This window comes from Danio rerio, chromosome 17 (assembly GCF_049306965.1).
Source record: "Danio rerio strain Tuebingen ecotype United States chromosome 17, GRCz12tu, whole genome shotgun sequence".
Classification (NCBI taxonomy): Eukaryota; Metazoa; Chordata; class Actinopteri; order Cypriniformes; family Danionidae; genus Danio; species Danio rerio.
The window spans coordinates 55,782,640-55,804,215 of NC_133192.1; the positions used below are offsets into that span (position 1 = coordinate 55,782,640).

Sequence of the window (21,576 nt, forward strand, 5' to 3'; positions counted from 1 at the left end):
ATTTTATAGATAAAACAACCCTAAACCTTTTTTTATAATGTCTTACTCTCAGGAAGTTCGCCTTGGCCTCAGCAGCGGGGGAGTTTGAGATAGACCTGAGCTCAATCTCCACTCGCCCTGCAAAAGGGGGGGAGCCCTGGCCTCGAGGATCCCTTGAGCTCAGGGCTCTCTCCCGGGACTGCATGCCAAACAAGCTATGTATAAATCATGAGCTAAGTGTGAACTCTTGAACAAGCCTAAAGCACTCAATTAGTTTGATCATGTGTGTTTAATTAGGGTTGAAACTAAACTGTACAGGGCTGCGACCCTCTAGGAACTGGGGCCCTGTAAACATAAACACTTGGTATTTTCAAAACCACACTTTTTTTCTGCAAGGTTTGGCTGTTTGTCCACACAAAAATCAACATCCTGAATGTAACGCATGCAGTGCATCGAGGAAAACAAAATTCTGTGAATCAAATCATTCATTTGTATCCAATAAATTACTAATATTTTTGACATTGAAAAAACCCTCTCCTGACCTTTTTATTGAACATGCATGGAATTGATTACATATTCCAACAGTTGCTACAATTTTACCATCAATAAACCATAGTTAATTAGTTTTTTCTACCATCCAAATTAGACAATTATGGTAAGTTGTCATGACCAATATGGCGGAGTACAGTTGAGCAGCCAATGGGTCTTCCATATTTTTATGTTCATGGTTAACATGGTCTAACATGGACACTTAACCTAATATGATAACATGTTGTCCATGTTGTCTCCTAACTGCTGAATGGTCTTGTTAGCTTGTACCCTTCCTTTGATGAATTATTATGATGTCAGAGATGGAGGTCCTTCATTGTGACAGTTCAAAAAGAGAGAGCTGTGTGGAAGTCTGAGTTTGCTGAGGGAATGTCAAGAGTGTCTGGAGTCACACAGCAGGATCCGAGGAAAAGAGCGGAGCCCTGTGGTTTGTAAACAAATAGTCGAATGTCTCTCATCCCCGCAGCCTTTACTCCTTTGAGATTGTGCACTTTATTTTTCCACCAAATGAAAAACCTCCCTTTGAAACATGCCTGATGCATGAAACAGGAATCGGTTGCTTAATAAATTGCTGGTTTAGAAGTTCATTGGGTTCTTATTTCTTCTGTTCCACTCGCTCACTTTCTTCAGGCTTATTCCTTGCTTTTATCAGGGATCGCCGCAGCAGAATGAACTGCTAATTACACACAAACGTGCATTGTTCTATTCACACATTAGAGCTTATTTAGTTTATTCAATTCACCTATATTCCATGTCTTTGGACTGTTGGGAAACCAAAGGTTCTTACTGCAAACAACAAAAGTCACCTAATGCAACAAAGACTGGCCAAGCAAATAGATATATTAAATGACAAGATAACAATCTATATATTTTTTTTTGTTTTACTACTGAATTACTACACAGAGTGCAGACCAGTATAAATTGAAAGCACATACAAACACACACACACACACACTGTGCTTCACTGTTAATGTTCAGTAGTAAAATAATTGCATAACTGATTTTTTTTCTTCTGTCCGCTGGTTTGCATTGCCAACAATAAGTCAAACTTGTTCCAGATACATGTTTAACTCTCTCTTTGTCACCGATTCTGTTTCTAATTTCTATGGACAGAATTTTTAGGTGCAGCCTAGGGCCAGAGGGGTTCTGGTTAGGGGACCACAGGATTTCATCTCTGCATCTCATTGGACATGGATCTTCAGCACGCACTGGGACAGTTTGCTACTGATTGTGACATGGCATGGATGAGAATCGGCACCTTCAAGTGCGAGGCCATGGTGATCCACTGGAAAAAATGTGTTTGGAGGAGAGTCCTTACCCATGTGGAGGAATTCAAGTATCTTGGGGTTTTGTTCACGAGTGAGGGTAGAATGAAATTGTAAGGCAAATCAATGCTGTGGCAACAGTAATGTAGTCAATGTGCTTGCTCAGTGTGGCAAAAGGCAAAGCTTTCATATTACTGGTCAATCTATGTTCCTACTCTCACCTATGGTCATGTGCTTACAAGTGGCTGAAAGGAGACCAAAGACACCTTGGAGGAACTATGTTTCTTAGCTTGCCTCGGAAATGCTAGAGGAAGTGGTTCTTTCCTGAGACTGCTGGAAATTGTTAATTTCACAACTCAGATCATGTTAAGGTTATGTTAATGCAGACGTATACTGTCATGTCACGTTTATCATTTTCTTGCCTTTCACTGCAGTACGTCACTCAGCTGTGCCATCAGAAGCTTGAGTGATGTTGCTTTGGCACGCAAACTTTTCTCCCTGAGGAAACACTGAACTAATGTCTGCAATTTGTCATGTTGCTTCACACAATTGGGTTTCATCTCTTTCTGCAGGGCCCCTGTAGTATCAAACAAACGGTGTTGAGAGAAAGAGATACTTAGGAAATGTTTTTTTACGGCCAATTACAGAATACATGTAAACGATCATTTGTTTTACATTATTCTCAAGGAGATAAATTATTTGTCTTAGTGTGTAACTAAATATTCATCTATTTACTAAATAAATTAAAAATTTGATTATATGGCAGGCATTCCAAGTCTCCCTGAAGCTGCAGAAATCTCTGCGCCTCCCGGAAATTTCTTTAACCAACTTGGGATTAGTGATGGGAAGTTCGGATCATTTTACTGACTTGGATCTTTGAGTCTCGTTCATAAAGATGAACAAATCTTTTTTTCGAGTCATTTCGTTCATTTGGTTCAATTTGCCAAAATATTATTAAAATGTAACGAATTGCTTCCAAACACATGTACAACAAGCCCAAAAGGTTAATCACACGACAAAGAAGTCAAAAGTAGAATATAACATGGAGAAAATAATAATTCAATGTTTACCTGCTCTTCTGTCTATGAAGGCATTTTTGTCTCTTTGCTCAGCTCACCTCTTCATGTCTTCAAATGTCAGGGGTTCATTCACGTTACACTGACAGTCACATATCTTAATCAATGCACAGTCTAAGCCGATAGGAGCCATGATCGTTCGTTCATCACGTGACAGAATGACTCAGACCCGATAGAGAACTCGAGAGATGAACGGTTCAATTCTTTTTCCGGCTCTAAACGTGTATGATTGGCCCATGATGAACGAGTGACTCAGACCCGATAGAGAACTCGAGAGATGAACGGTTCAATTCTTTTTCCGGCTCTAAACGTGTATGATTGGCCCGTGATGAACGAGTGACTCAGATCCGATAGAGGACTCGAGAGGTGAGCAGATCAATTCTTTTTCCGGCCCTAAATGCATATGATTGGCTTCTGACAATGGGATGAAGACTTGAAATTAACGATACTACCTGCACAAAGGTGTGGATGAACGAATCACTCCCTGAGAGGACTCGTAGTTCCCGAGTCATATTGAAGATTCGTTCAAAATGAACGAATCATTCATGAACGACCCATCACTACTTGGGATGTCTGATATGGCTATCGGAGATATATCCACATAAAAAACAAAGCAAATACCATGTTTAAGTACAAATACTATAAATACTATTCCATGTTTTGACATAGTTGTGTACCTAACTTATTCATTTTTCTTACTTTTTATTTTCAACGGTGAACGTTAAATGTTCATATGCATGATGATACTTGCATGAGAGTGGAAAGTCGCTCTTTATATATAAATTTTTATGTTTTGACAATTGATTAATTTTTAGTTTGTGTTGCAAAACTCTTACAGGTATCGAGGCTAAGAGATACAAGTAGGATTGTGTTGGTTAAGCCTAGTTCACACTACATGACTTCAAACATTGACAGATCTTTGTGCCGTTCAGGCTACATGACTTGACTTTGTGTCTTTAAATAGTTGTGGTGTTTACACTACTATGTAAATGAGCCACAAGTGGGGGTTACACAGTACATGATCTGACAACCGCTGCGTTTCCAGTACAATGTTTTCACTTGCTAATGCCCCTCCATCTCATTCACATGAATGCACGTCAATGATTACATAACAAGTGTCCACCACTGGTGGAGCATCTGAATGGCTCTTTGTACCAATGACAAATGATCCTCTTGTATAGTACCTTTCCATTGAAAATAGTTGGCAACATGGTTATGTCAATGTTGGTGCCTATAGCCTAGTAGTAAAGTGCATCAGAGTTAATTCAGGCTCATTCTGAAAACAAAGTCCCGCGGACGTTTCTGGAGACCACGAAATACATTCCGGGAGGTACATATTTTTGCAGTTTTTGTTTTCACAAACCTGTGAGAGGTTGCTGTGTGCACTTTTTCGCATCTCAAATGTCTCTCACGAGTGCGGTTCGTGCCCCTGCTGTTCTCGCGTGAAACGCGGCCGATGTCGACCGACTGAATGATTGACTGGGCAACTGACCAATCGGCTGACCCACTCACCTCGTTCTCTAAACCCAACCAATTTTACAGATTGACCCGCACACCTGCTTACTTTCCTAAACCCAACCGACGGTTTGCAAAAGCCGTCTAGAAAAAGAAAAGCCCTTGTCTGATTTTTACCACATTCTCACTCTGTTGTTAATTTTATTTTTTGGATTCTGTTTTTGTCTTACCTGATTTCTGGAACCAATCTTCCCAGGACTCGAACCTGTTTGTCATCGTGGTCAACTCCTCTCTGCATTTCAAGTTCCCCAACGTACACGACGAGCTTACTGGACAAACTGGTTGCGATGGGAAAGCTCTCCACACGGAGGTAAGCAATCAGCCGGTAAGTATGGAAGGCCGTTGGGGCCAAAACGTCTGCAACAAACGTGTTAACGCGTAATTGCGTGTTAACACGTAATTTACACGTTAACACGTAATTTACGCGTTAACACGTTGGTACGTGTTAACACGTCATTTACGTGTTAACACGCAATTTACGTGTTAACACGTTTTTTTTAACTAGTCTCATTTTTTAAAGTGCTATCATTTATTCATTCTCCAAACTGCTTTTTAAAAAATGTATAATGTCATGTATTGTATTATGAAAGGCCAGACATCTTCTGTAATGTTATGTTTGATGGTATAATAATGTATAATAATAATAATGTTTGTTATTTAGCTGCTGAGATTACTTTGAAAAATGAGTCCAGAGAAATCAGAATGAGATTTATTTGACAAGGGTGTGCAAACACACAAGAAATGTTTTTTTTCTTCTCAGGAGTACAGATACATAAATACAAATCAACACAAGAAAACAGAATGACATAAGTGAATAAAGTAAATACAACATTTTGGTAACAAAATCATAAACAGTAAGGGTTGTGTATATTTATGACTATAAAAACAGGCAGCAACTGATCTAATAATGAAGATCTATAGAGATAAAGATGTGTAGAAAGGTCAGGCAGGTGCACAGAAATAATCCTCTGTGCTGACAGTCCGCTGCAGTCTTATGTCTGATTTGGTGGCCGATCCAAACCAGACAGTAATTGAATTTTTGTCAGAGGAAATGGCTGCAGATTCTACATTCTCATTCTCATACTCTACTGTATACAACATGTCATAAATTACTAAGCACAAATTATTAAATGCAGAGTAACCTATCTTGCTGAGGTTTATGTCTGCAAATAATTTACATATTGTATGACTAACATTTTATAGCAATCCTGTTTTCTTTATAATATATATTTATGCATGTAATATATATTTGTTTGCAGAACTTTGCACTAGATATTTTTGTCTCTGTACTGGAAGCTCCAATCACCAAGACAAAACACTCCTTTGTGTAAACGATTGAGGTAAAAAAAAAAAAAAAAAAAAAAAGCCAAAACTATGATTTACTAAATCAAAAGTACAAGATAAAGTCAAAATAATGATTCTCTAAACATCTAAATGTGTAACAATTCTCTAAATATTTTGTATAATAAAACCTGATATAGTTAAAATGTTTTACATAATTGAACATTCATGTACATATTTGTGATTATAATGGACACACACACACACACACACACACACACACACACACACACACACACACACACACACCTTTACCTTTGAACTTGTGGGGGAAACCAGAGCACCCAGAGGAAACACAAGCCAACACAGGGAGCAGGAATGGGCAAAAATACACTGAACCACATTTTAAAATAAAATCCCAAATCCATCAATTTTACATGTATCAATATAAACTACAAAATACAGCAGCCACAAATGTATCAAAGTAAAGTTCTATATATCTTTTATTTTAAAATACACAAAATACTTTTACAAGCGAGCAGGAAATTTCGTCACGAAATAGGCATGTTTGGTCACCGTTCACCGTTACACTGACTACATTAAGTAAACAATGTTTGACAGCAACAGGGCTTGAGCAAGTTTAAATCAGCTTACCGGTCAACGCATTTACCTCTACATGAGGCATTTATAAACTCGTGTTTCTCTTTCATTAAAAAAAAAAATTGTACAAAATACATACAGAAAGTCCTGTCTTGAAAATGATCTCTTTAAAAAAGAAAAAAACATGTATTGCAGATAATGAGTTAGACTAGATCTCATCATTGTGTTTTCATCCATTGAGTGGCCAGTAAGATTTACATAATCTCTTAACAGTCTTATATTTTAAAAGGGTGTTATATAAAGAGGTTATTAAAATTGTTTACTTTAAGTCTAGTTTTGTTTAAAAGGTGTAACAAAGAATTTGTAAAAATATATATACACAATATATTTGTAAAATAATATGGAATTAGAACTTAAATCTCAAAGTACACAAAATACTATATAGCAACGGAAACGCAATAATGGTACAATAAAGGTTATTTGGCTTTAAGGCTTGATCCAACTACAAAAACACTAGTGACCAATATCACAACCACAAGTGAACAATAAAATTATAAGAAATATAAAATTAATTAATTAATTGCTACTGCTCCTGTTCCTGTTCCTGTTCCTATTCCTATTCCTATTCCTATTCCTATTCCTATTCCTATTCCTATTCCTATTCCTATTCCGAGCTGGGGAGAAGTGTTCCTCAGCTCTCTAGCTTCAGAGGGCTGTATTTAAAGCCAAAACACTCTGATTCAGGCAGATTCATAATGATTAGCAGCTGGGAGCTAATTAACCTGAGAGCTGGTGAGAGACCAGGGTGGAAAAGCAGGGTGGAGCACAACACAATATGCAGGGCCTACACATAAAATTGTGTTTTAGCGGTAACAAATGCAAAACATAAAACATGACATCTGTAAAAACATGACATCTGTAAAAATGGACTTATCTGTTTTTGCGAAGTCTGGAGTCTAGAGTTTTTGACCAGTCTGTATAGGCTGGAGTATTATTAAATATGTGTCTCATATACTGTATTGTGCCACTTTGCTATCTTTAGACTGACATCTTTCCTCTTCATTAACTATATAAGTGCACCTGCAGATCAAAATTCTGACATTTGAAAGAACCAATGAAGTATAGGTGTCACCACTGTAGGACTTATTTTTATGTGGTGTGTCTTATTGTCTTGGCATCTACATCAGCAATCCATCCATTTGTGCAGTTTACTCATTTTCTGAAGATTTTTTCAGTTCTTCTTTAACTTAAAGTCTTCGTTTACCCCCTTGGTGAACTCCAGTACTCCGTCTTTAGGTGTTTTTTTTCCATTATATTTTTTCATGGTATTGTGCAGTATACCATTTTCAATGATTGTTGCCTTGCTCTCAAATATACCCCTGTCATTTGTCTGTTATTTTCTTTATATGAGCATAATTTCCATCAATACTTCAAGCATTGATGACCTTCTTAATACATTTTCTGTTCTGATCTCAAGTCTGGGCAAACAACTGAGAAAACATCAATCAGAGGCCGCATTTTATGTCATTATGTAGACTTTCAAAGTATTTTACAGTATTTAAAAAATAAAAAATACAAGACACTAAAGTATTTTGATACAAAATATAAAACCATTTTCATAAAGCATGCAAACTTCACACAGAAACACCAACTGACCCAGCCGAGGTTCAAACCAGTAATCTTCCTGCTGTGAGGCGACAGTACTACCCACTGCGCCACCGTGTTGCCCAATTTTTCAAAATGTAAAAAAATAACATATATATATATATATATATATATATATATATATATATATATATATATATATATAATTTAAATATGAACTTGTATTTCATATACTTTGCAGATATTCACATTTTATCACATTTTATATGGCTTGATAGCAAATCATATTTACAGTTATTTGAATACATCATGCACAAAGTATTTATATTTCCATTATTCTGTGTGATATATGTGTACTATAAGATGTGGCCATGTGTATTATTGGTGATTTTAGGCCTCTAAATACTTTAATGTATCACCACACTGGAGTGAAAATCCTTTTAATAGCGTTCTAGTCATGCCAATTGCTTTCATATAAGATCCAACTAAATGTGACACTGCATAATTAAAAAAATAAAAAAGAATTAAAGAAATATGTCTTTATAAGAGTTATCATTATCTGAAAATGAATATATATATATATATATATATATATATATATAAAATTAAATGATATATTTATAAATTTATTTATATGATATTTATTTGTAATTATATACTGTTTTATATTATATAATTGATTTGGTAATACTTTACAATAACAGTACTTTAATAATGATGTATTAATATGCAAACTAAACATTAGTTTATTATAAATTCATAATTCATGATGGCGACGTGGTGGCACAGTAGTGCTGTTGAATCACAGCAAGAAGGTCGCTGGTTTGAGCCTCGGCTGGGTCAGTTGGTATTTCTGTGTGGAGTTCTGTGTGCATGTTCTCCCTGGGTTCGCTTGGGTTTCCTCCGGGTGCTTTGGTTTCCCCCACAGTCCAAACACATGCGATACAGTTAAATTAGGCTAAATTGTTCGTAGTGTATGAGTGTCAATGAGTGTGAATGGATGTTTCCCAGAGATGGATTGCAGCTGGAAGGGCATCTGCTGCATAGAACATATGCTAGATAAGTTGGCGGTTCATTTTACTGTGGCAAACATAGATTAATAAAGGGAGTTAGCCGAATAGAAAACGAATGAATGATTTTATGATAAGCTAATGCATGCCGTAATCATGAACTAACGTAAACTACAACATGAGTCACATGAGTTCATGTGTGAATAACAGCTACCTTAATTACTTGTTAGTACATGCTGTTGATTAATGTATTAATTCACATTTAAGTTTAAGCTAAAAGTAATTAACGTGAACTCATAAGTTGTTAATGTATAATTATGTCATGACTTGGAGGGGCACATTACTGTTAACTCATCCTTAACTACTCATGAATTCCTGTTCATGTTGATGCTGCCAGAACACTTTTCTATTGTTATTCAGTGTAACATACTAGATGGACGTGCATAAGGAGTTCATGAGTAGTTAAGAATGGATTAATGATGATGTGACCCTCCAAGTAAAGTCACAATATAATTATACATTAAGATAGCATGAGTTCATGATGGTTAAATTAACGTTAGGCATAAACATGTACTAACAATTAAGGTAGCCGTTATTCACACATGAACTCGTGACTCATGCTGTAATTAAAGTTAATTCATGATTGGCATGCATTAACTCATCATTAGTTAATAATAAAGTAATGTTTAGTTTACATATTAATACATCATTATTCATGCTGTTATTGTAAAGTGTTACCCATGATGAACGACATTAAACAGCAGCAAAACTCTGTTGCTTTGTATTTTGCTGCTTTCGGTTTGTATTTCTTAACGCACTTCCGCGTTCGTTACTCTCTCGTCATGATCTTGGATGATGAGGTAAGGTCACCGTAAGCTCAGCGTAGTGCTTCGGTCACTGCATCATGAATAATTCAAGTAAAACGTAGCTGTGGTGTCACGATGATTGTGTCTGTCGTAGCAGCTTGTAATCCTTCTCGTGAATATTAATGTGGTGATGCGCTCAATCGTTTCGTTACACAATGGCTACGTTGAGCCTACGTCATCTGCTCCACTTCCTTTAAAGAAGCTCAACATATTTGGCAGCAAGGAATAAACTTATAAACCGTCCTTTTTAATACGAGCTCTGTTAAACCGTCATGAAATGTCCGCTATCCATACTGTTCTCTCATCATAACTTTTTAGCTCTGAAAAAACGATTTCTTGTCAAAATAAAAGTCCCCCATAAACAATAGAAATAAAGTGATCCTTCAGCATAAAGAAATGTAAGATAACGCTTATTTACGTCTGTTACAGTGTTAATTAATACGTTAGTTAAATTAAAATTAGTGCTTACAAGAACCATTAATGAACCAATATTACATTATAATGCTGGAGTTCAGACTATAATAAGGTTTATAATTACACTAACAAATGCTTTGTTAATGGTAAATCATATTAATAAATGGTTAACAAACATGAAAAACATGTAAGTTGAAGCTGGGAATTCCACATACTCTAAAACCTGCATGTTATTCATGCTTGTTCACTAAAAAGACATCTATTTCAGACAGATTCCTCTGGCATCCACAGTTCCTCCTGATGGATGTGGTTCTTATTCTTCTTTTTCATTTGGTGGTTTACTCTGGATACCGTGGGTCTTGATCATCTCAAATAAACACGTTCTGTCATGGTCACAGATGCGCCAGCAAGACGCGCATAGTCCATAAACAAACCTTTTATAAAATACATAATTTATCCAGGCCTTTTATATATTTATATTTTATATAAAAACTATAAATATACATTTTAATGAAATTTTAAGAACATTATGTGCAAAAAAAAAAAAAATCTATAGGGTAGGTTACAGGCTAAAAAAATGCACCTCGTCAGCGGAACATCACTCTGGTCAACGTACGCCCTTCTGTTTAATGCTTCATAAAGAAAGATGACAGACACAATCTCAATAAACACTTGATGCTTGCTGTCAACTAGGCTAGGTAATTAAGGGCATTTGTTATAACATTTATAGGATCTGTTGTTGTCAAATAAGTTTCCTTATAATATTTTTGTTGAAAATCTGTTGTAACCATTGTTTCTGGCTGTTTACAAACCAGTCTCTCCAACGTGGGTATCATAATTAAACGCGGGTTACCAGGGTGATAATTCATTTCTTTGTCTTTAATTTGGAGCATCAACATAACATTCACAAACAGCATTACTACAGCATTGCATCTGCCGAACTTTTCTCCACTTCCTTCTTTTCCCTCTCTCCTACTTTCCGGTGCACCTCCCTTAAAGGAGCCAGAGTACATCAATAACTTTCACAACTAACAGCTATTAAACTTTGCACCAGACATTTTTTAAAGTAAATAAAAAATCTTTCTAAGTTGATTCAATACCATTTTTACATTTAAGTATTAATTATTCATTCATTTTCTTGTCGGCTTAGTCCCTTTATTAATCCGGGGTCGCCACAGCAGAATGAACCGCCAACTTATCCAGCAAGTTTTTATGCAGCAGATGCCCTTCCAGCCACAACCCATCTTTGGGAAACATCCATACACACATTCACATACACACTCATACACTACGGACAATTTAGCCTACCCAATTCACCTGTACCCCATGTGTTTGGAGTGTGGGGGAAACCAGAGCACCCGGAGGAAACCCATGCGAAGGCAGGGAGAACATGCAAACTCCACACAGAAACACCAACTGAGCTGAGGTTCGAACCAGCAACCTTGCTGTGAGGCGACAACACTACCTACTGCCCCACTGCCTCGCCCAGTCTTAATTAACAAATTATCAATTAAAATAATGAGTAAAATATAAGGTTACACTGTAGTGTGCCTCATCACCAGTAAAATAACCAGCCTTTGTATTTAATGTATATATTTTCTTCCAATTTATCGCATCCAAACTAAATTGTGGCCAGTTTTACTTATTATACTGTGCTTTGACTGGCTATGTAGTTCAAAAGCAAAATTGTTAGCTATTGTATTGAAAAAATATAATTCACAATGCAAAACCCTGGCCCTGCAGTTATCTCTCTCTGAAAAAAAAAATCTTATAGCCTATAGCCAACTCGTTTCAGTTTAGGCTATGGGACTAAATTTTTTTTATACTTACACTATTTTATAAAAAACTATCATTTAATCTTATTATAAATTAGCTTATATATATTTATTTATTTATTTGTTAAGTGACATGATTCTCCCCAGCTGTTCTTTTTAGGCTTACAGGACCTTGTCACAACAATGAACAGAATAACAACAACCTGCTAATAATAATAATAATAATAATAAATTATTATTATTATTATTATTATGGTAATATTTGATTACCTGCCACTATAAGCAAAACCTTAAAATAGGTGTCATTATGTCCCGGTTTGCATATCTCTTACTGGCTTTTATAAAATTAAGTAAATACACGAGATGAGCCGCAATTCTGTTTCCCTCTAACATACAAACTTTTATTTTATATATGAAAGACAATTGCAGCACACCTTGAGTGCATGCATTTGTTTTTGTTTTTTTTTATAACTGCCAGAAACCATTTTGAGGTTGTGCCTATAGGCAGTTGGTCAAATAATAACAATAAGGCTATTAATAAAGCCAGTTATTCTGTTCATGGCTGTGACAACATCCTGAAAGCCTAAAAAGAAAAGCTGGTGGGAATTGTGTTGGTTTTAACAAATGAATAAATTAATAAGCTAATTTATAATATGCTTAAACCATCTTTTTTTTTTATTAGCCACACTTTATTCTGTGTGTGTGGTTGCTATGACCCAGATGTGTAGCCAATGAAACAAAATGCTTAAACATTAAAATGTAAGGTTTAGAAAATTAAAGTATAGAAAATAAAATTCCCAGGGAGAGACAGTACTGTAACTGCAGACCAGGGTTTTGTTGCATTGTGAATTATATTTTTCCACACTATAGGCTATGCAGTGCAACAACTAACAATTTTTCTTTTGAAATAAATAGCCAGTCAAAGCATGGCACATTCCAGTATTATGATATTAGCTTATAATAATAATTGTCAGGAATCCTTCTGGACAATCAGATTCATTCACTGCACCTGCACAGCCCCAATCACCAGACTTATCACCAATCACCTTCTCCTGTTGCTCATCATCGCTCACACTACATAAGCCTGTAAGCCTGGAACAATCACTCATTTATGGTCTGATTTATTTGTTATTACCCAGACTCATTTTTCTACAGTGTGACAGCATTTACCTGATAATGTAGCCTGCCTGCCTGCTCACCAGTTTGTTATCCTGTCTGTTATCTTGTCCTGTGAATCCTGTATGGTGTTTACCTCCACTGGCATCATCTTGTTTCAGTTACAACCCGAAGTTAAGTTCTGTTTGTTTGTTTTCTTTTTGTTGGTATTGATGATATTTCTTTTCTGAACAACCTCAAAATTGTTTAAAGTATCATTAAATATCCATTCTCTGTTAATCTGCCTTTGTCTTCTCTCTGATCCATAATAATAATAATAATTAAAGCTGCAAGCAGCGATGATAGGGACCTCGCACCCGGGCTCACCGCCGCCCGGTGACCTTACGATGACAGAGAACAGCGAACAATAATAATATAAGCCGATATATATATAAAAAACCTAAGAAAAATACAGATTTATGCCAAACTTCCTCCTGTCAGCAGGTGGCGCTATACCTGTGACTCAAGATTGGCATGTAGATGTCTTCAGGAGAGGAATTTAATCAACCATGTGAAGTTTCAGGCATATGGGACATTTTGTGGCTGAGTTATAAGCCAAACTACCTTTTGCCAGCAGGTGGCGCTATTAAAAACTCAATATTATTATGTAGATGTGCTCAGGAGAGGACTTTCATCAACCATGTGACATTTTAGACAGATCGGACATGGTGTGGCCGAGTTACAAGCCAAACTACCTTCTGCCAGCAGATGGCGCTATTACTGACTCAATATTGTTATGTAGATGTGTTCAGGAGAGGACTTTTATCAATCATGTGAAGTTTCAGGCAGATCGGACATTGTGTGGTTGAGTTATAAGGACTTCCTGTTCCATGGCGAAGCGTTGAGGTTTGTCATGCCACCACAGACACGCCCCTCTGCAAAAACTCTAGATCTTCACAATATATCATCTCTAGAGCTTTCAGATGACACCACTCTATTTTGGTGCTGATACGGGAAAGTTTGTGGTAGGAGTTTGTTATAGTGTCAAACATGTCATTTCCTGTGGCCAGCAGGTGGCGCTATAACTGTAACTGGATATCGGCACGTAAACCTGTTCAGGTCAGGACTGTTATTAAATGTGTGAATTTTGAGGCAGATCTGATAATGCATGCCTGAGTTATAACGACTTCCTGTTGTGGCGAATCATCAAAGTTTGCGAGGCCGCCACGGACACGCCCATCGACAAAAACTCTAAAGCTTCGCAATTTAACATCGCCAAGGCCTTTAGATGATAAAACCCAATTTTGGTGTCGATCGGATAAAATCCCTAGGAGGAGTTCGTTAAAATACAACGCCTGGAAATGGCAAAAATGCCACTTTTTCGCCGCAGGAAGTTAATAATATCTGACTTCCTGTTAGGTTTGAGATATGGCTCCAAGAGACTTTTTCGTATGTTTTGGCATGTTTGAGGTGTGTGCCAATTTTTGTGCATGTGCGTGATTCGTAGCTCGGGGGCTCGTCTGTTTAATTTTTCTAGGTGGCGCTGTTGAGTCAATTTGCCACGCCTACTTCAACATTGTCATGTGGATGTGTTCAGGAGAGGACTTTTATCAACCATGTGAAGTTTCAGGCAGATCGGACATTGTGTGGTTGAGTTATAAGGACTTCCTGTTCCATGGCGAAGCGTTGAGGTTTGTCATGGCGCCACGGACACGCCCCTCTCCGAAAACTCTAGATCTTCACAATATATCATCGCTAGAGCTTTCAGATAACACAACCCAAATTTGGTGCTGATACGAAAAAATTTGTGGGAGGAGTTTGTTACACTGTAAAACATGTCATTTCCTGTGGCCAGCAGGTGGCGCTATAACTCTATCTGGATATCGGCATGTAAACGTGTTCAGGTCAGGACTCTTATCAAGCGTGTGAATTTTGAGGCAGATCGGATAATGCATGCCCGAGTTATAACGACTTCCTGTTTTGTGGCGAATTGTCAAAGTTTGCGAGGCCGCCACGGACACGCCCATCGACGAAAACTCTAAAGCTTCGCAATTTAACATCGCCAAGGCCTTTAGATGACAAAACCCAATTTTGGTGTCGATCGGATAAAATCCCTAGGAGGAGTTCGTTAAAATACAACGCTTGGAAATGGCAAAAACGCCACTTTTTCGCCGCAGGAAGTCAAAAATATCCGACTTCCTGTTGGGTTTGAGATATGGCTCCAAGAGACTTTTTCGTATGTTTTGGCATGTTTGAGGTGTGTGCCGATTTTCGTGCATGTGTGTGATTCGTAGATCGGGGGCTCGTCCGTTTAATTTTTCTAGGTGGCGCTGTAGAGTCATTTTGCCATGCCCACTTCATTATTGTTATGAGGATGTGTTCAAGAGATGACGTTTATCAACCATGTGAAGTTTCAGGCAGAGCTGACATTGTGTGCTTGAGTTATAAGGACTTCCTGTTCCATGGCGAAGCTTTGAGGTTTGTCATGCCGCCACGGACACGCCCCTCTGCGAAAACTCTAGATCTTCACAATATATCATCGCTAGAGCTTTCAGATAAAACAACCCAAATTTGGTGCTGATACGAAAAAATTTGTGGGAGGAGTTTGTTATGATGTAAAACATGTCATTTCCTGTGGCCAGCAGGTGGCGCTGTAACTGTATCTGGATATCGGCATGTAAACGTTTTCAGGTCAGGGCTCTTATCAAACGTGTGAATTTTGAGGCAGATCGGATAATGCATGCCTGAGTTATAACGACTTCCTGTTTTGTGGCGAATCGTCAAAGTTTGCGAGGCCGCCACGGACACGCCCATCGACAAAAACTCTAAAGCTTCGCAATTTAACATCGCCAAGGCCTTTAGATGACAAAACCCCATTTTGGTGTCGATCGGATAAAATCCCTAGGAGGAGTTCGTTAAAATACAACGCCTGGAAATGGCAAAAATGCCACTTTTTCGTCGCAGGAAGTCAAAAATATCCAACTTCCTGTTGGGTTTGAGATATGGCTCCAAGAGACTTTTTTGTATGTTTTGGCATGTTTGAGGTGTGGGCCAATTTTCGTGCATGTGCGTGATTCGTGGATCGGGGGCTTGTCCGTTTAATTTTTCTAGGTGGCGCTGTCGAGTCATTTTGCCACGCCCACTTCCGAAGACCATAAAAAACGTAAATTTTCGCCACTTCTGAGGTGTGTGCAAAGTTGCGTGAGTTTTCGGGCATGTTTAGCCCCTCAAAATCGCGATTCATTGGAGAGAAGAATAATAATAATAATAAACGGAGCAATTCCAATAGGGCCTTGCACCGTTCGGTGCTCGGTCCCTAATAATAGTAGTAGTAGTAGTAGTAGTAGTAGTAGTAGTAGTAGTAGTGTTTATTATAGTTATTTATAATAATATTAGACATTTGTTTGGACGTGCTCTTTTCAAGCAGCATTTTTTTTTAATTCTGCAGGCTGTTCGCTCTGGCAGCTGGTCAAATATTTGTTAGCTAGCCTATCATTAAAAAGCAGAGTTATTCTGCAATCAGGTTATGTGCTCCATCAGGCACAATCTTAATAGTATCTTGTAGTGTGCTATATGCCACAGTTTTCTTTGTCTTGTAGTGTGTGCACGTTTAAGGTTTGTGTGCACTGTAACCAGATTTCATTATCCGTTGGGATTTTAAAATTCCTGTAACAAGTTAGGAGAAAATGAAAGCACATTAGAATGAGGAAAAATCAGATGCTTATGACAATCTTTAACATAATGACAAATTAAAAATGTAGCAAACAAATGACAGGGGTTTGTGACCCAATTACAGTGGAGCATTAAAGAAACCCTTATTTCCCACAGAACAAAAGAAATCATCTATTCATGGGCAGGAACAAAAACATACACTTGTATCTTTCTTGTATCTTCATATTATGTGCAATATTTACATTTCTAGAGAACCCCGTTTTAAACTGTTTTGATTATTACTGACATTTATCATTCATTGCGCTGGTCACTTTAAATGAGCCAGGGCAGGCTTTACAAGCTCTTTGCAGCACTGACCTTGTTCCCAGATCACTTCGGAAGAACGAACTTGGTTGGATGAATGATAGAAGAAACTCATTGTGAGAAAGAAGATGCTCTGTGCATGCCTAACCACAATTTTTTTTTTTTTTTTTGAGAGTCGCCGAATTGTGCCAGCCTGTTAAGATGAAAAATTGCTTACAGCACCTTTAATATTTTAAAGAAAGTATTGAAGTTTGCATAAGTAACAATTGATCGACCCATATCACTTATATAAACTATAAGAAATAAGACTTATGACTACAGAAGAATTTTTGTTTTATTGGATACTGTGGCATAATACTGTGAAAATGTCCTTGGTTAGTTAAAGATAATGTGGGAAATATGATTTTAAATTCACTTCATATTGAATTGACCTAAACTGCATGTGTTACCCACTACGTTGCAAAGTTACCATGGACCATTTGAGTTTAAGTTCTTGCATGCAGTTTTCATAAGCTAATGAATGAAAAAAATGACATTCAGTTAAAGATTCAATAACTCTTTTAAAAAGAAAAAAAAAGTTTGATTAGATTAATCACCTTTAGAGAATTAAGTTACACATTTAGATGGTGATTTGTCGCCATCTATTGTCGTTATGTCATTTCTACATATTTTAGTCATATTTTGAGTAATGAATCATTTTTTCGACTTTTTGTCTTGTAATTTGATTTAGTATATCATAACTTGGGCTGTTCTTACCAGGCAGAAAAGAGCTTACAGTTTTATCAAAACTTGTCAATTATTTATTGTCAATTGTTTGCACACAAGAGTGTTTTGTCTTGGTGATTTGGAGCTTCCAGTACAGAGACCAAAAGTATATAGTGTAAAGTTTTGCAAACAATAAATGTATAAAAAGTTCAAATAAAAAAAAAAAACTCTCAAGTGCCATTTAGAAATCACTAAATCAGACACAAGAAGACTGCAGTGGACTGTCAGGTTAGCGGAGAGGATTATTGCTTTGCACCTGCCCAACCTCCAGATCTCTACACATCTTTATCTCTATAGATCTTTTTTTATTAGATTAGTTGCTTATTGTTTTTAGTCATACATATACACAACCCTTATTGTATATGATTTTGTAACCAATGTTTTATTATTTACTTTATCCACTTATGTCATTCTGTGTTCTTGTGTTGATTTGTATATACTGTAAGTTTGTGTTCCTGAAAAAAAAGTGTGTTTGCACACACTTGTCAAATTAATCTCATTCTGATTTCTCTGCACACATTTCAGAGAAATCACTGCAGCTGAATAACAAACATTATTATTTTACATTATTATGCCATCAAACATAACATTACAGAAGATGTCTGGCCTTTTATAATGCTAAATATCTGCTACAGATCATTGACTGCAAAGCATTTATTGTGATTTAAGTGAAATTACTTTACACATAGTATAATAAGTAGGTTAATTGGAGTAATTAGTAAATGATAGCACTTTAAAAATGAGACTAGTTAAAAAAAACGTGTTAACACGTAAATTGCGTGTTAACACGTAAATGACGTGTTAACACGTACCAACGTGTTAACGCGTAAATGACGTGTTAACGCGTAAATTACGTGTTAACACGCAATTACGCGTTAACACGTTTGTTGCAGACGTTTTGGCCCCAACGGCCTTCCATAGGTAAGCGCCAAAAGGAACAGCGTCATACCGCCTCGTAGCGTTCGCTTCAAAAAATAAAATGTTGGCATACGTACCTCCAGCTACATAATTTTCCGTCTCCAGAATCGTCCGCTGGACTACGTTTTCAGAATGGGTCTGTGTTGGTTCTTACGGTGACTCGGGAACAATTCCCGGCTTGAGATCCTTTGCTAATCCTTCCCATTTGCCTCCAATGATTTCCTGTCTCTCTCCTCATTGTCCTATACAATAAAGGTAAAAATATAATTTAAAAAAAAGTATTGTCAAAGGGCATTACGGTGGCGCAGTGGGTAGCACGATTGCCTCACAGCAAAAAGGTTTGAGCCTTGGCTGGGTCAGTTGGCATTTCTGCCGTGTTTTTTTCGTGTTGTTTTCTCCAGGTGCTCTGCTTTCCCCCACATGTCCAACAACATGTGGTACAGGTGAATTGGGTAGGCTAAATTGTCCTTAGTGTATGTATGTGAATGAGTGTGTATGGATCAATGACTCAACAGTCTGGTTTATGTCTCTATGAGCGGAGCTGAAACTAAAGGAGTGTCTCGAGATAAAACTGAAACCACAAATGTCAAAGAGCCTAACAATTAAATACATAACAGTGGTCACTCATATATCTGCACAGTTCAGCTGATAGATGTGGCTTTAATATGCTCCTGCATCATTGGCCATTCTGGCCAATAACATTTCTGTTGCGCTCCTGAACACAAAGGCCATTTAGCTTATAAATTGCTCTCTCTCACTGGCTGCAGTTGGGTTGAGATGGCCAACTGGTCTGGAATATTTAACAAGCTAGATATTAGATTTTCGTTGTCAGCGAGCTCTTTGATGCGTTGTTCAGTAGTTCACACATAAAGACTGCATTCCAGTTTACTTTTCGACCTGCACTCGCAAACTTTCCTCCACATGTTCCCTCGAGGGCTTCCCTGCTGCCATTTTAAAGTCTGTTCCACTTCATTAAGTGTATGAGGGAAGCTTACCCTCCAAGCTTTTGACCAAGGGATTAAGTCGGCTTGATATATCCACTTCAGCACTATTTTATCCCAGAATGCAATGTGTCAACAATGTAGTGCCCAAATGCGCAAGGGTTTATGGCATTTCATTTAAACCCAGTCAGATGCTCCATCAATAGTGGGCACTTGTGTAATGTAATCAATGATGTACATCCAAGGGAACAAGATGGAGTGAAGGGAATAAAACATTTGACTGGAATGCAGCCAACGACCACACAGATTTTCCCCCAATCTGTCGGCAAGCTGATTAACTTGCAAATCATTGGCTGGCAATGTGTGTAATCACTGAATAAATGAAAGCTTCTGTAATTCATGTTTATATTTACAGAAATGAAAACCAGATTTAATTGCATGCCTTTATTTGTTATCACAATGCATTCATCCGCACAGTAAGTGGACTATGAATACTTGTTAGCACATAGTAGACAGATGTGGAGCTGAGTGGGAATTCTGCTTGTGAAATCTGAAGTAGTGACAAAAGCCAGATTTAATGAGGTTACTCTATACAGTCATTGTTATGTATTTAATGGTTAGTGAGCTCTTTGACATTTGTGGTTTTGGTTTTATCTGCGAGACACTCGTTTAGTTTCAACTCAAAGACATAAACCAGACTTTACATCATTGAGAAATGAGTCAGTAGGTCTAAGAATGTGCATTATAAGCAGTTCAGCTCTGTGCAGCAGCTTCTCAAAATAATCACGAATGTTTCTCTTTAGCATAATAATGCATTACACAGGTGTTATCCATTGATTAACAACACAATTAACACAACACTTTTTTTCTCTAGTTCTGGGATACAGTTTTGACCGAGAATTATAATTCCTGTATGATAAAATATGCCTGTATATAAATCAAATATGTTCTTAATAGGGATGTAACAATATTGTAAATACCGTCATACCGCAATAGTAATTTTTTTCAATATTACCGTAGGCGCATGACTTAATAAAACTATATTTCGGAGAAAAGTTTGCTTAGGCGAATGAAGCGAACGGGAGGTAGCGGGAACTACAATTCCCATCAGCCTAGGCATGGCCATCATCCTTTGCGGTCTGTTGTCACTACAGATCCAGTAATGCGAAAATGGAGTGTGCTGCTAGTAGCGGGGAAGAAAAAGAGCTGTAAATGATCAAACCTAAAGCGGGTTTTAAATCGGATGTGTGGAAGTATTTCAGTTTCTTTCTAAAAAGATACGAAAAAGGACAGTGACAGACAAAAAGGTGACAAAGAAAAAAACAGTATGCAGGCACTGCCAGACTGTGGTGAAATATAAGTCGGGGAATACGACTAAAAACAGTCATGGGGACTGCAGAACACAGCACACTTGTTAGATTGATGCATACATTGACTAGTACCGCAAAGAGACCTCTATCTCACTCATGGCTTGTCCTCTCAAGTGGTGGAAAGACAATGCACAACGTTACCCACTGCTGTCAACCTTGGCTAAATCATATCTCTCTGTCCCAGAAACCTCAGTCCCAAATGAGAGGGGTTTTTTCTGTTGCAGGGGACATGCCCAGAGATCCCAGCTTTTACCAGATTATAGTTATATGATCATTTTCCTTAAAAACCCATCTCTATCCAAGTGAGTGAGTGATTAAATGTTGAATGTGATGAGTTTTCAACAATACTAAATTGAAACTTTATTTTTTTATATGGTTTAATAGTTTTTTTGTTATTAAAATTGAAAAATTAAAGTTCTGTTTCGAAACTTACAGATAGATGGCTGTTTTGTATGTCATTGATATGTTCAGTGATCAGGTAATTCATACCGAGGTATTATCGTACCGTGAAATTTTGATACCGTTACATCCCTAGTTCTTAAACGTTCACTTTTAAGGCATCTTGCAAGAAGGTCCA

The 21,576-nt window shown here is 37.3% G+C and overlaps 1 long non-coding RNA gene across 1 annotated transcript; it reads left to right on the forward strand.

The window, feature by feature from the left end:
• Nucleotides 1-2,136: 2,136 nt before the first annotated feature.
• LOC141378399 (uncharacterized) lies at nt 2,137-20,942 on the forward strand. The gene is made up of 3 exons (XR_012392964.1): nt 2,137-4,482; nt 4,581-4,709; nt 18,692-20,942. It is a non-coding gene; the product is annotated as an uncharacterized lncRNA (long non-coding RNA).
• Nucleotides 20,943-21,576: the final 634 nt, after the last annotated feature.